Below are 14,309 nucleotides of genomic sequence, written 5' to 3' on the forward strand. Positions count from 1 at the left end.
TTTCTTGCGTTTGGACAATTGAATATCAAAATCTCTGCATTTTAATTGCATGTCTTTCTGACATCCTTCTAATTCTGTTCTTAACATCTCCTCTTTCTTACTTGCCCCATCTAGGTCAGCTTTGAATCTGTTAATCAGCTTGGTATCATCTTCTTGCATTCGCAGGGACCTATTAAAAATAAACCAGATCTTGGCGCATAGCCGTATCAGACAATCTTTCTCTGCATGTTTATCAATTGCATTTAATAACCTTAGAAGGCAGACCTGAACTATGCTGCCTTCAGCAAAAATATTGTCTACTTTTTCTTTCTGCACCTCACCATGAATGCGGTCGTGCCATTCTGTGGCATTGTTCGATGACCACTTCCCATGTGCATATAATTTTGCCTCTAAATATTGCGCTAGCTCTGGGAATGTGGCTTCCATTTGAGACATTCTGAAATTCGTTTTTAGTGACACACTGCTATTATAAAATGGGTTCCCTTTAATGTACAGATGGCAGTGTGAGACACACTTGCCACGCACAGTAGGTACTCTGTGATCACTTTCCCGGCCTGCAACGCACCATAAATATGTTGGGTATTTTGTGTAGATTTGGGACCTAGCAGTATTTTCTTACCGCCAAAAACAAAATAATTTAGTAATAACCACTCCTTGTATTTAGATTGGGTTTGATATTATAGTGGTATAGTGGCTATGCATTATTTCAGTACACAGATACATTTGGTTGGTATACATTTCGTTGTGGTATAGTGGTGAGCATAATATCTTTGTTTTATTTGTGGCCCCAACGTACAAAACACCTTTCTTTTGTTTAGACTGTTCTTGTGATCTCTAGAGGCCTCAGGCTTCTACATTATTCAATAACACCACATTTTCATATGGAGTGCCACTTATGGCTGTTATCACTGATTTATCTACACCAGTGAGCTATGCTTCCATAAAGTATTCACAATAACATGTGGTGTTATCACTAATTTATTTACATTAGTGAGACTGTTTCCAGAGGCCTCTCTCTGCTGATTCATATACGCCCAGCAGACTATTGTATTATATTCCACTCAGAAGACACGCATACATATACACTGAGTGGAACCACGCACACAGCTATTTATAATTGCTCATAACATTACTTTATCTACATAGGCAGTTTGGCACATATATTACCTAATAACCTCCCCTTTTATTATGTGATATGGGCTAAATGCACCAGAGAAAGACAGAAGCAAAAAAAACCTTTACACAGGTTGTGATTTATACCAATTTAATTTCAAAATCATACATTACCAGCTTTGCGAGGCAGTCTTTTCTAGAATAGACAGAAGAGAAACAATTGCAAAAATGGCATTTCATTAAATTCTTTGCAACAATAAAAAGAACAGTACATCAATTGACTTGCATTTAGATGGCAACATTAGAATGTGGCATTTAAACACGGTGATTCCCCAATAGTGACTATCGCTACACTGCCTGCCTAATAATAAATCATTTGTCCGTCACAGCAAACTCACTCCATTTGTATATTTACCAGCTATTTGTAGCTCTCCCACACGCAATCTCCTGGCTTGTCGCCTCAGAGAAATGGCCCAGGGTTTTCTTTTTAAAGCACCCAGCGAGAACATGCAGTTCAATCTGCAATCTTCGGTTCTCAAGCCGGTGCCAAGTAACTGGGGAACCCCAGTCTCTGAAGGTCAGCAGCCCAGCCAGGCGACCTCAGCAGCTTCAGCCAAGTCCTCACTGCAGCACCACAAAATGTCTAATACCTCTCCCTCTCCCCGAGCTGCTTCAGGAAACCTCTGTTACAGCACCTAAGGTGACGTGTCACCAATCAAAATACACAATAATCTATCCTCCTTCTTCAACAATGGCTTGGTTTATACAGTTTAAAAACTGTATCTACTCATTTCCTGGCATGCAGATTTTGCATCCAGCTAACAGAGTGAACAGAGAAAAAAAATGAATCCAAGTGCACGTTTAAAATGACTTTCAGAGCCTGTCTTTTCTACCTCATTTTCACATGGAGATCACATTATGATGTTATTTGATTAGTATTAGTGATTAGTATTTGTTAGTTAAGTTAATTAATCAAGTATCTAATGTGTCTCCTGTAATTGAGGCATTTTCAATTGAGAAGAAATAGTGTTCTTTTAAACATGTCTTTTCATCAAAAGCTTTGTGTGGTGATTGTTCAAATCCTGTAAATTAGGTTCCACTTCCATTTCGTTTGGTACCTGTTCAGCTGCACAGTCATGTAGATCTGCTAAACCTTGAGCAACTGGGCTTTTTTTATTTTGCCCATATCTCACTTCTACAGGAAAACCCTGCAATGCCATCGTCCATGAAGTGATTCTGGACTGTGCTAGATTACCCGACCTAATTCTTTTACTCTCTAAAAACTGCAATGGTTGATGATTGGTTTCAATAATTACCTTTTCTCCCTGAACAATGGGGCGGAAATGCTGTAGCGCCCACACAGTGGTCAATAGGCCCTTTTCACATTCATTGAATTTAATTTCAACTTGGGAAAACGCCTTACTTGCATAGGCAATGGTTTTGTGATTCAAATCATGTTTTTGTGATAGCACTGCTGACATACACTGCTCAGAGAAACCTATTTCTATAAAGAAATCCCTATCCTTTATGGTGTATGCTAAACATGGTGCCTTTACGAGACATTCCTTTAATATAGCCACTGCCTCAGACTGCTCTTTTTCCCATTTCAAGGGTGTATTCAGCTTTAACAGCTTAGTTAATGGTTGAGTAATTTCAGCATAATTTTCAATGAACTTCCTGTTATAGCCCATCATTCCTAATACACTTTTTATCCCTTTTACATTTTTAGGGTCTTTTAGTTTTTGTATAGCCTCCACTTTCTTCTTTTGTGGGTTTAATCCATGTTCAGTCACTTCATGGCCTAGAAAATTCACTTTTTTCTTGCACCATTGTGCTTTCTGTAAAGATACTTTGGCGCCTGTTTTCTGCAATTGGCCAAGAACATGTCTTATTTCATCAAAATGGTTTTTCAAGCTCTCATTCTTTATCAGGACATCATCAACATAAACTATGGTACCTCTTTCCACTGCATCAGGCATGGCCTTTCTCAAAATATTCCAAATTCACTCCCATTATTGACGTACCCGAATGGAGTTCTAACCCATGCGTATTTAGTCTTATCAAATGAAAATCAAAATAAATTCTGTATCTCCTCTGACAATGGCACGCACCAATATCCAGAATCCAGATGTGAGATCCAACGTGGTAAACACTTTTGAACCATGTACCTGAGCTAGGCCCTGATCAATGAATGGCAGTGGCCATCGGGATACTGGCACTCTTTTATTTAACTCCCTCAAATCTGCACATAGCCGCCATTGACCATTTGGCTTTAATACACCTAAAATAGGTGTATTGGATGTGCTATGGATAGGCCTGATGATTCCCTTAGACTCCACATTTTTTATAATCTCTGCCAATGACTCTATAGACGCCAATGGTAATCTATACTGGCGTACAAATACTGGACTTCTACTACAACCCGCCAGTAGCGTGGCCACATGTAAATCAGTTAAACCGCAATCATAAGCATCTTTTGCAAATACATCTTTAAACTCCATAAATATCTTCCTCAGTTCATTTCTATCCTCTTCGCTGTCACATGCATCCTCCGCTAATAAAATCTGCTCCTCTACCATTTTGGAGAATTCTGGAAAATCTTCGAGTAGAGGAATCTCTGTGCTTTCCTCTAACTGTGTGGCTGTATCTCTCTGTAAAACTGCCACTTTTAAATATTTTGGTATATCAGCTTCCACTTCAATGGGCTGATTTTCTGTTTCATTTTCATTTAAATTAAATGTTATGCAATCCTCTTGATGACAGCACACTGTCTCATTTGAATCATAAGGGTACACAGAATGAATTTTAAATATTCCTTTGGGCTGAGAATTCAGGTATTCTGGCAACTCACCCTTGGCATCTACATCATTTTCAGGTATATTTCCAATGACCATGTTATTTAGATCTGCAGCATAATGTGATTTTTGTATAGCCATTCCTAATGAGGAGTTTTCTTCTAAATGAATATCTTGACAACCTTTATTATTCACCATCATTTTTACAGACCCTTTACCAATATCTATCAATGGAATGCATTCATAATCCAGGCCTTGCTGTCTTATGGATTCATTCAAGCACACAAATGCATCAGAGTCTTCCATCTCTTGTCCATTTTTGCATTTCAGTGTTATTGTAACCTGTTTGGTAAATGCAGGGATAACAGTATCCTTCCTCATTTGTAATTCAATTGCATATGGGACCAGTTGTGTGCAATGAAAAGCCCTTCTTTTGTCTTCAAATTCAGGTGCAGGCCCACCTAGGCGTGATCATATCTTTTGATTAAGGAAATCTAACACCATACACATTCTGTGCATGATATCATTGCCCATGTAAAAGTCATTTTGTGTTCCACTCACTATCCATACATTATGGTAAATTGTTTTCTGCCCAATACTAATTTTCAGCATGCATCTGCCTGCAATTTGATTTTCAAAGTCTGGACTGTCCAAACCAGAGACATATTGGTTCTTAATTCAAAATTTCGGGATCTCCTCCCTCTCCATTATTTTTTGCAATAATTTCTCATTAATGAAACTCCTTTCCTGTTCAAGCGCTAAAGAGGCTTTTATTGTTTTAGAATAGTTACGTATACCAACGTGAACCCATGGTTCCTCATCTTCATGTGTATTTCAGCAAGAGTGGTAATGTGTTTTTCTGAATCTGTTTTAGGAGCAATATTCTGTTTGCATGTTTTCTCTTTTAAATAAAAACGTAATGTGTGCTCATCTATGGCAGTTTGCCATTTTTTCCTTGGGTCCAAGTATATTTGTACAGATTGTTTCTCATCTTCACTCTGCATTTTATCATGGCACATCAAAATGACAGTGACACTAGGTATACAGCTATTCTGGAGATATACCTCTACTGCATCATTTGTTTTGGCAAGGTTGTGACATTCATTTATATGGCTGTTTTGTGATTTTAGTTTTTTGGGTCTCAATGGTTTTTTGGTTAAGGACCACAGTACTCCATTCACCCCATCTATGAGAGGAGACAATCTTTTCAGGCAATCTGTTCCCATCAGAAATGGAATTTCACAAATAGATGTGATCAATACCTCTTGTTTCATTCTGTGCTTTCCTATCTTTGTCAACCTCAATGACACCTATAATAGGCACCTCCTCCCCGTTAAAATTATGCACTGGACCTTGATTTTCCTTCACTGTGATCTGATTCTGTGGGGATCTCCCTTCATTGATACTCTTTACCAATTCTTTAGACATAATTGTGGTCTGTGCGCCAGTGTCAATCATTGCAAATGTATTGCATTGTTCTTATATAGTGATGGGAGCATAATACCTGTCTTCAACTTCCTCTAACACACATAAGAAATGCAAATTCTTACTGATTTCAGGGCTCACCTTTCTCAGGCCTTTTTCACTTTTGCCTTAGCACATTGGTAAATGGAAATACATTTTCCCTCCTTTTTGCCTATTTCTGTGCGAGAGACTTTATTCATTTCTCCATGTTCAGAGGTTTTTTGGAGTGTGGTCACTGTTCGCCCATCCACCCAGGTATCATCAGAGGTCACACTACAATCCTCCAACTGAACATGTGTAACAACATCATTTAACAATTTGTCATTGTCTAATTATGTGCATTTGTGATCATTTAGTGTGGTACCAGCCCTTTCAAATTCTTCAAAAATATGTGGTTCAAAGAATTCTTCAGGTGATTGACCTGTACCCTCCTTTTGAGTATTCCTTTTTTCTGCCTGAGTTTGGTCATTGTTTTGATTGCCGAGGGAAGGAGCTATAGTATCCCCACTTACTCCCTGTTCACTGCTATTCCCCATGCATGAGTCATTTTTCTTAAATCTGTCTCTTTGTTCTTTTGAAATTTCAGGTGTTTCTTTTTCATTTGTACAAATCTCCAATGTTTGATTTAGCTCTAGGTTAAACCGTACCTCTCTTTTAGAAGTATTTGTACTTTCTGTTACATGTTCATTTACTGGTACTTTCATTTTTAAATCATTAGGCATCTCAGAGTCATTATGCAAAATTACATCAGAGCAATTTGTCTTTTTAGCACTGCAGGTATCATAAGTACTTAGTCACTTTTCAGAAGCCCCCCGGTCATTGCTATGGCCTTCTGCCCCATCCTGGGATGGCTGTTTTTGCCCTGTACAGAGCTTTCCTATTTGCTCAGCTAACATTTTCACTTGGGCCCCGAGGCACTGGAACCTTTCCATTTCTCTAGAATCCTCTCTCTGTGGCCTAGATCGATATTGGTTGTTTTCCCCCTGATTGGATCTATTCTGATACCTCTCAGGTCAGTGATTTCTATTGGGCTAGTTCCTGAACTCTTGATTCATTTGTGTAGGGGAGCGGGGTGCGCCCATCCTTTGGTTGTAGTCCCCTGGTGGGGAATCATTGTACTGACGTGGCGTGTAGTTCATGTTCTGCCTCATGTCCTGTCTCTCAGGTTGTGGGTACTGGCCCCTATGTTGATTCCCACTATCAGCAAATCGATCCACATATCGGGGTCTGTCCTGATTACCATATATCATGGTATTGGGGTCAAATCTGCTCTGTTTCCCCAATGTCTGATAGGGACCATCATTTCTTTGTTCCTGATTTTGTCTCTGGTTATTGTTCATACCTGACATATCAGGCCGATAACCTGCCCGGGGCCTATCCCCATAGTACCTGGGGCTGATGTAGCTCTCCCTATTACTAGGATCATGTGATTGAAACATTGGTACAGGGTGTGATGACCTTTGTTAATTACCCCTTTGTTCAGGTGCCAAATCATTTTTACTTGGACTTTGAGCAGACGCAAGGGACATTTTGGCTGACCTGATTTCCATCACTGTTGCTGAGGGTTCTTTAGATGTAGGTCTAGTAACTTTCATTTTAACACTTTCTCTACCCTGACAATAGAGTACCTCATATAGTTTTGTGCTTTGGTGCACAATCCATTCCAGGGACTTGTCACGGTCAAATTCACGGACCAATTGGGATATGATGTCTTTCTGTAGCCCATAGAAGTAGGCAGTTTTAAACTCATTGGAATTGGGGTCAAAAGATACATCAAAGTGAGAAAATGCTCTTTTTAAGTCTTGTAAAAACTGGCGAGGGGATGTATTAGGCCCAGCAGTGATTGTGTAAGCAACTTTCTTTGCCTCCTGCAATGACTGGAAAGGAGAAAAATGACGGCTAATCTCTTTTTCAAACTCTGCCCATGTCATAATCTGCTGCTCATTCAATCCTCTTATGATACTGGCCGTCAGAGTATCTAAAGTTAAATGAAAATACTGCCTGTACTGTTCCTTAGGTATCTGGAGGGCTTTAAAACTGTCATGCACTGCTTCTAAGTGATCCTCTATGCAGCATTCCCCTCCTTTTTTAAATGGTTTGATCAGGGCTTTGATGGATTTCATTATCTTTATGGGGCTACTCACTGTTATGCATGGACTCGCACTACTTTGTGATTCAATCCTGGGTTCAGGTGTATGGGATTGGTGGCGGCCCCCACTGGGTGTGTCAAATCCCCCAAGGGCGCTGCAACCAAATTCAGTCACCGGCCCAGTGACTGGGGCACTAGCTCTTTGGGTAGAAATAGAATTCACCTCAACCCCATTGAATGTGGTGCCTTGCCGTCTATCCTGGGCCTGGGAATGCACATTTGCTGTTCCAAATTCTTACACTTTTTAAGGAGCCTGTCTGCCTCGTTTTGCAAATAGTTATTTTCATCACTCATTTTATTAATCACCTCCTGCATATCACACATTTGCATCTGGCATTGATTGAATTCTTTGTTTCTCTTGTCTCTTTCTTGAAACATTTTAACCATTTCTTGTTCAGCATTTTGGAGATCACTTTCTTTTTCACAATGTTCTTTTTGTAAAATCTGCATTTCTGAAACAATCTCATCTTTATCCTGTCTAATGTGGTCCACCAATGCATTTAAGTGTACCAATTCCTGCTCACTGTCTTCAAACTGTTTCTTGCGTTTGGACAATTGAATATCAAAATCTCTGCATTTTAATTGCATGTCTTTCTGACATCCTTCTAATTCTGTTCTTAACATCTCCTCTTTCTTACTTGCCCCATCTAGGTCAGCTTTGAATCTGTTAATCAGCTTGGTATCATCTTCTTGCATTCGCAGGGACCTATTAAAAATAAACCAGATCTTGGCGCATAGCCGTATCAGACAATCTTTCTCTGCATGTTTATCAATTGCATTTAATAACCTTAGAAGGCAGACCTGAACTATGCTGCCTTCAGCAAAAATATTGTCTACTTTTTCTTTCTGCACCTCACCATGAATGCGGTCGTGCCATTCTGTGGCATTGTTCGATGACCACTTCCCATGTGCATATAATTTTGCCTCTAAATATTGCGCTAGCTCTGGGAATGTGGCTTCCATTTGAGACATTCTGAAATTCGTTTTTAGTGACACACTGCTATTATAAAATGGGTTCCCTTTAATGTACAGATGGCAGTGTGAGACACACTTGCCACGCACAGTAGGTACTCTGTGATCACTTTCCCGGCCTGCAACGCACCATAAATATGTTGGGTATTTTGTGTAGATTTGGGACCTAGCAGTATTTTCTTACCGCCAAAAACAAAATAATTTAGTAATAACCACTCCTTGTATTTAGATTGGGTTTGATATTATAGTGGTATAGTGGCTATGCATTATTTCAGTACACAGATACATTTGGTTGGTATACATTTCGTTGTGGTATAGTGGTGAGCATAATATCTTTGTTTTATTTGTGGCCCCAACGTACAAAACACCTTTCTTTTGTTTAGACTGTTCTTGTGATCTCTAGAGGCCTCAGGCTTCTACATTATTCAATAACACCACATTTTCATATGGAGTGCCACTTATGGCTGTTATCACTGATTTATCTACACCAGTGAGCTATGCTTCCATAAAGTATTCACAATAACATGTGGTGTTATCACTAATTTATTTACATTAGTGAGACTGTTTCCAGAGGCCTCTCTCTGCTGATTCATATACGCCCAGCAGACTATTGTATTATATTCCACTCAGAAGACACGCATACATATACACTGAGTGGAACCACGCACACAGCTATTTATAATTGCTCATAACATTACTTTATCTACATAGGCAGTTTGGCACATATATTACCTAATAACCTCCCCTTTTATTATGTGATATGGGCTAAATGCACCAGAGAAAGACAGAAGCAAAAAAAACCTTTACACAGGTTGTGATTTATACCAATTTAATTTCAAAATCATACATTACCAGCTTTGCGAGGCAGTCTTTTCTAGAATAGACAGAAGAGAAACAATTGCAAAAATGGCATTTCATTAAATTCTTTGCAACAATAAAAAGAACAGTACATCAATTGACTTGCATTTAGATGGCAACATTAGAATGTGGCATTTAAACACGGTGATTCCCCAATAGTGACTATCGCTACACTGCCTGCCTAATAATAAATCATTTGTCCGTCACAGCAAACTCACTCCATTTGTATATTTACCAGCTATTTGTAGCTCTCCCACACGCAATCTCCTGGCTTGTCGCCTCAGAGAAATGGCCCAGGGTTTTCTTTTTAAAGCACCCAGCGAGAACATGCAGTTCAATCTGCAATCTTCGGTTCTCAAGCCGGTGCCAAGTAACTGGGGAACCCCAGTCTCTGAAGGTCAGCAGCCCAGCCAGGCGACCTCAGCAGCTTCAGCCAAGTCCTCACTGCAGCACCACAAAATGTCTAATACCTCTCCCTCTCCCCGAGCTGCTTCAGGAAACCTCTGTTACAGCACCTAAGGTGACGTGTCACCAATCAAAATACACAATAATCTATCCTCCTTCTTCAACAATGGCTTGGCTTATACAGTTTAGAAACTGTATCTACTCATTTCCTGGCATGCAGATTTTGCATCCAGCTAACAGTGTGAACAGAGAAAAAAAAATGAATCCAAGTGCACGTTTAAAATGACTTTCAGAGCCTGTCTTTTCTACCTCATTTTCACATGGAGATCACATTATGATGTTATTTGATTAGTATTAGTGATTAGTATTTGTTATTTAAGTTAATTAATCAAGTATCTAATGTGTCTCCTGTAATTGAGGCATTTTCAATTGAGAAAAAATAGTGTTCTTTTAAACTAAGTATTGAAAAATGGAGAAAAAAAATGATGTTCATAGATAGCCTGTCTTCATATACCTGTCCATATCTTACCCTGGCAACACATGACTTGCTGTACCACCTTACAGCTATAATGTGATCCCATGCAGTGGCGCTGCTCTCCAAAACACGCTAAATTATACTACAGTGACCTTCATGCACACATTTTACAATTTCAAATACACAAATGTGGCAAATGTTGTTGTAAATATAAAAACAAAGGGAAATACTACACTAAGGCCCTCATTACGACCCTGGCGGAGTGGGTTACCGCCAGCGGTAATCGTGGCGGACCCGTCCGCCCTACTACGAGTTCCCGTAGCGCCATGGAGCCTTTCTCCGCCTGGTTTTACCGGGCGGAGAAATCCATGGCGCTAAGGGACCTCGTTGTTAATTACGCCACCGTACTTTACGGTGGCGTAATTAACGCCTTCCCCACTCCCATTATACCCTATGGGGCAAGAATGGGAATGGGGAAGGGCAAAATGGGGATTGGGGATTTACCGCTCCGCCAAGGTCGGCATGGGGTGGAAAATCCGCCAACCCCCATGGCGCTATCGGCAGCTTTCCGCCGTGCTCCGCGGTGCATTTAGCACCGCGAATTCCGCCAGGGTCGTAATGAGGGCCTAAATGCTGTTTTGGTTTCCCTAGACCAGTTTCAACAACAGGTCAAGTAAACAACTTCATGTCTTCAGTTAGACATAGTGTAAAAGGTAAATCCCCTGAGAACACATATTACATAAAAAGAACAGAAGAATCAAAATAAATCAATGATTACAATTCAATCATTGCCCTCCTATGGAATTCAAACATAGGTGTGCAGTACATTGCAGACAATTCCACTGCAGTTGCACAATATGTCACAGCCTACTTAACCAACGCAGAGAAAACAGAGCTTTAGGACCTCTGAGATAACATATCATCTGACAAAACACTATCACAGAAATTGTACAGCTTAGGCATACAAATGCTCTCTCATAGAGAATGTGGCTGCTATGAAGCTGCAGACCGTTTAACCGTTACTGCCTTGTATGGAAAATCTGACAATGTAGTATGGCTAAGTCTTGGTCCTGATAAATCTAGAAAAAGAGTTCTCATATCATATGAGGACATAGAAACAATAGCCAAAAATTATCCCAACAGCCAAGACATTTTGAAAAACAATTTACTGGACACATACTACCCAAACAGGTGTACCACTTTGGAAACCATGGGCCTCATTACGACTTTGGAGGCAGCCATGCCCTTAATAAGGGCATGGCTGCCTCCAAAATCATGTCCGGGTTCCCTGAATGGGGAAATAATGGGCCATTCCGAGTATGGAGGGCCCAGTATATCCTCCTTCAGGGAAACCGGGCCCGGTCCTTCCCCATTCCCATTAATGGGAATGGGGAGGGAGCTAACAACGGGCCCATTGTTAGCTCCCTGGTCCCCTCGGGGGACCTGCTATGGACGTCCAGAGCAGGTCCCGCGAGGGGACCTCGTAATTGTGCGTAATGGGTTTGACGGCGCCGGCACCATTACTGGCGCCGTTAAACCCATTCCGCACAAGTTATAATGAGGCCCCATGTGTCTCTACCACGTAGCCCAAAACGTCACATACAAAAACAATATTAAATCAGATGAAAAGAAAGGTAGCTACAGAGTAGCAAATTGTGAAGGCAGCTTAGGGAAACTTATCAAACTCAGCTTAATTAATCATATCAAATTTTCATTAAAAACTCCTCAACATAAAGAACTGTATTACATGTCCATGCTACAACTTTTTAAACCATGGAGAAAAGAAGAAGAGTTATTGGATACGTATGACTCCTATGAAGATGCTTTCAAAGCAAATGAAAGCACTATAACAGACGTAACCTTTACACAGTACCAAACAATGTTGCACAATGAACAGTACAACAAAGAAGAACTCCAGGCGCAACTAGATGTGGACACTCCCGACAGTAGTCAACCTTCTGTAAAAGGAAGCCAAGAACCACTTGGACAGCCACTAATAGCAAACGAAGCAGAATTAGCCATGACAGAAGTAGAAAACACCATGTGTCAGTATGAGCAATCTACAGAAGACTTTGCTGTACTGAAATTACAACTAAACATTGAGCAGCGTAGCATTTTCCAACAAGTTAGAAAACAAATTGAACATGGTGTGCAACATGAAAATAAAAGCTGTACCTGCCAAGATTACAAACCGATACTGCTATACGTGAGTGGGCAAGCTGGTTTAGGCAAAACATTCTTAATCAAAATCATCAGCAAGTTCCTTCAACAATTGACAAACAACAAACTGTCAGCTGTTGTAACTGCCCCAACAGGTTTAGCTGCCTACAACATAGGCAGTGTCACTTTACACCGATTACTACTCCTTCCAGTAGAACACCAAAACAAATTAGACTATTAAAAACTTTCTACAGAATCTGCAATAGAACTACACAGAGTTTTCAAACAAATGAAAATGCTGCTAATAGATGAGATGAGCATGGTCTCCAACCTAATGTTGGCTTTAATTCACCTCAGACTACAAGAGGTCCTCAAAACAGACTACAAAGAGCTCTTTGGATGAAAACACATTATTGTTTTCAGAGATCTTCTTCAATTAACACCATTGAAATCTGAACCTATTTTTAAAACCTTAGGGCACAAACTGTGCTGTAAAACTCTTGGCAGCATAGGAAATGTCAACCTTTGGCAACATTTCCAATACAGAGAATTAACTGGAAATATGCGTCAGTCTGCAGACCTGACATACGCCAACATTTTAAAAAGTATTAGAGTTGGTGTACTATCTCAAGAAACACAATCTATATTAAAAACCAGGCACATCCATGCACTCTATGGCCATAAATCACGTGCTACTGATGTTATGGAAGAATTAGCACACAAAAATGTCAATTGTATGTCCTTGATGCCAACTCTTGCAAGCTGTTCAAAATTTAATGAAACCATGTTAAAAAAAGAAATGCAACCAATAGTTCAAATTGCCTCCACAGACAAACTGAACATATATGGTATGACACTACCCATGTGTCAACAAGCCACAACAAGGCAAAACACCTTGGACAACTCTATCTCTAACACAGCTTTTTTGGAGAAAATATTAAAATTATCTTTAAACTGTAGAGTAATGCTCAAACAAATCCTTGACGTGGAGCAAGGACTAGTTAATGGAGCACTTGTTACAGTTGTTGGCTTTCAAACATACCCACCTGACAACAACATTCAGTTTGTCAATATTCTCTTTGACAAATGATCCGATGTTAAAAGGATAGGATGCTCAATAGCCCGCTTCCTTCTTTTCAAAGACATGTATGTACGCAGAGAACAATTTTCTCTGAATCTAGCATACGCAGTGACCATTCACAAATCACAAGGTTTTACCCTAGATAAAGTATTGATATATACTAGTAGCACGGTCTTTAATGAAGGCATGAGCTATGTAGCACTTTCACGCTTACGTACACTTGACAGACTATTTCTAATCAACTTTGATGCAAGTAAAGTAAATGCTGATATTTCTTGCATTCTAGAATACAATAGACTGCGTTCACTGTACACCCCTATCTAAAAACCTATCCTGTTCCGCAAAAAATAGAAAACTATTTCAGACTCAATCTATGCAGGATCTCACAGCAATTCCTCCAAAGAAAGTAAAAGAAGATAATACTTCATCAAGTACCACAACCAAAGAAGAATCTACTGCTCAAAGTAACTCAGCTACCTCTTCAAAGAAGCAACGCACACTCCCAACAAATGATTTGGACACAGAACTGTCAGGTCCATTCAAATTTTCAATTATATTATATATAACTGGTGTAAATTGCTATGTAAATGTAGCAATAAATATTCTATTCCAATTGCCACCAATTATTGACAAAATTTACTTACACGGTACAGACCAATTGTGTTTGCAAATGTTAGTCCTTCATAGAAATGCAACCAACAATCTTGACAACAGTTACAGTGTAATTGGAATACGGCAGGAATTGGACTACTGTGCTGGAATGGTCAAATTCACTATAAATTCACAAGAATATCCACAAGAATTTCTGATGTACTTGCTACAAGTACTAGCAAACAA

Source organism: Ambystoma mexicanum, chromosome 1q, assembly GCF_040938575.1.
Source record: "Ambystoma mexicanum isolate Mex_15411 chromosome 1q, UKY_AmexF1_1, whole genome shotgun sequence".
NCBI classification, from domain to species: Eukaryota; Metazoa; Chordata; class Amphibia; order Caudata; family Ambystomatidae; genus Ambystoma; species Ambystoma mexicanum.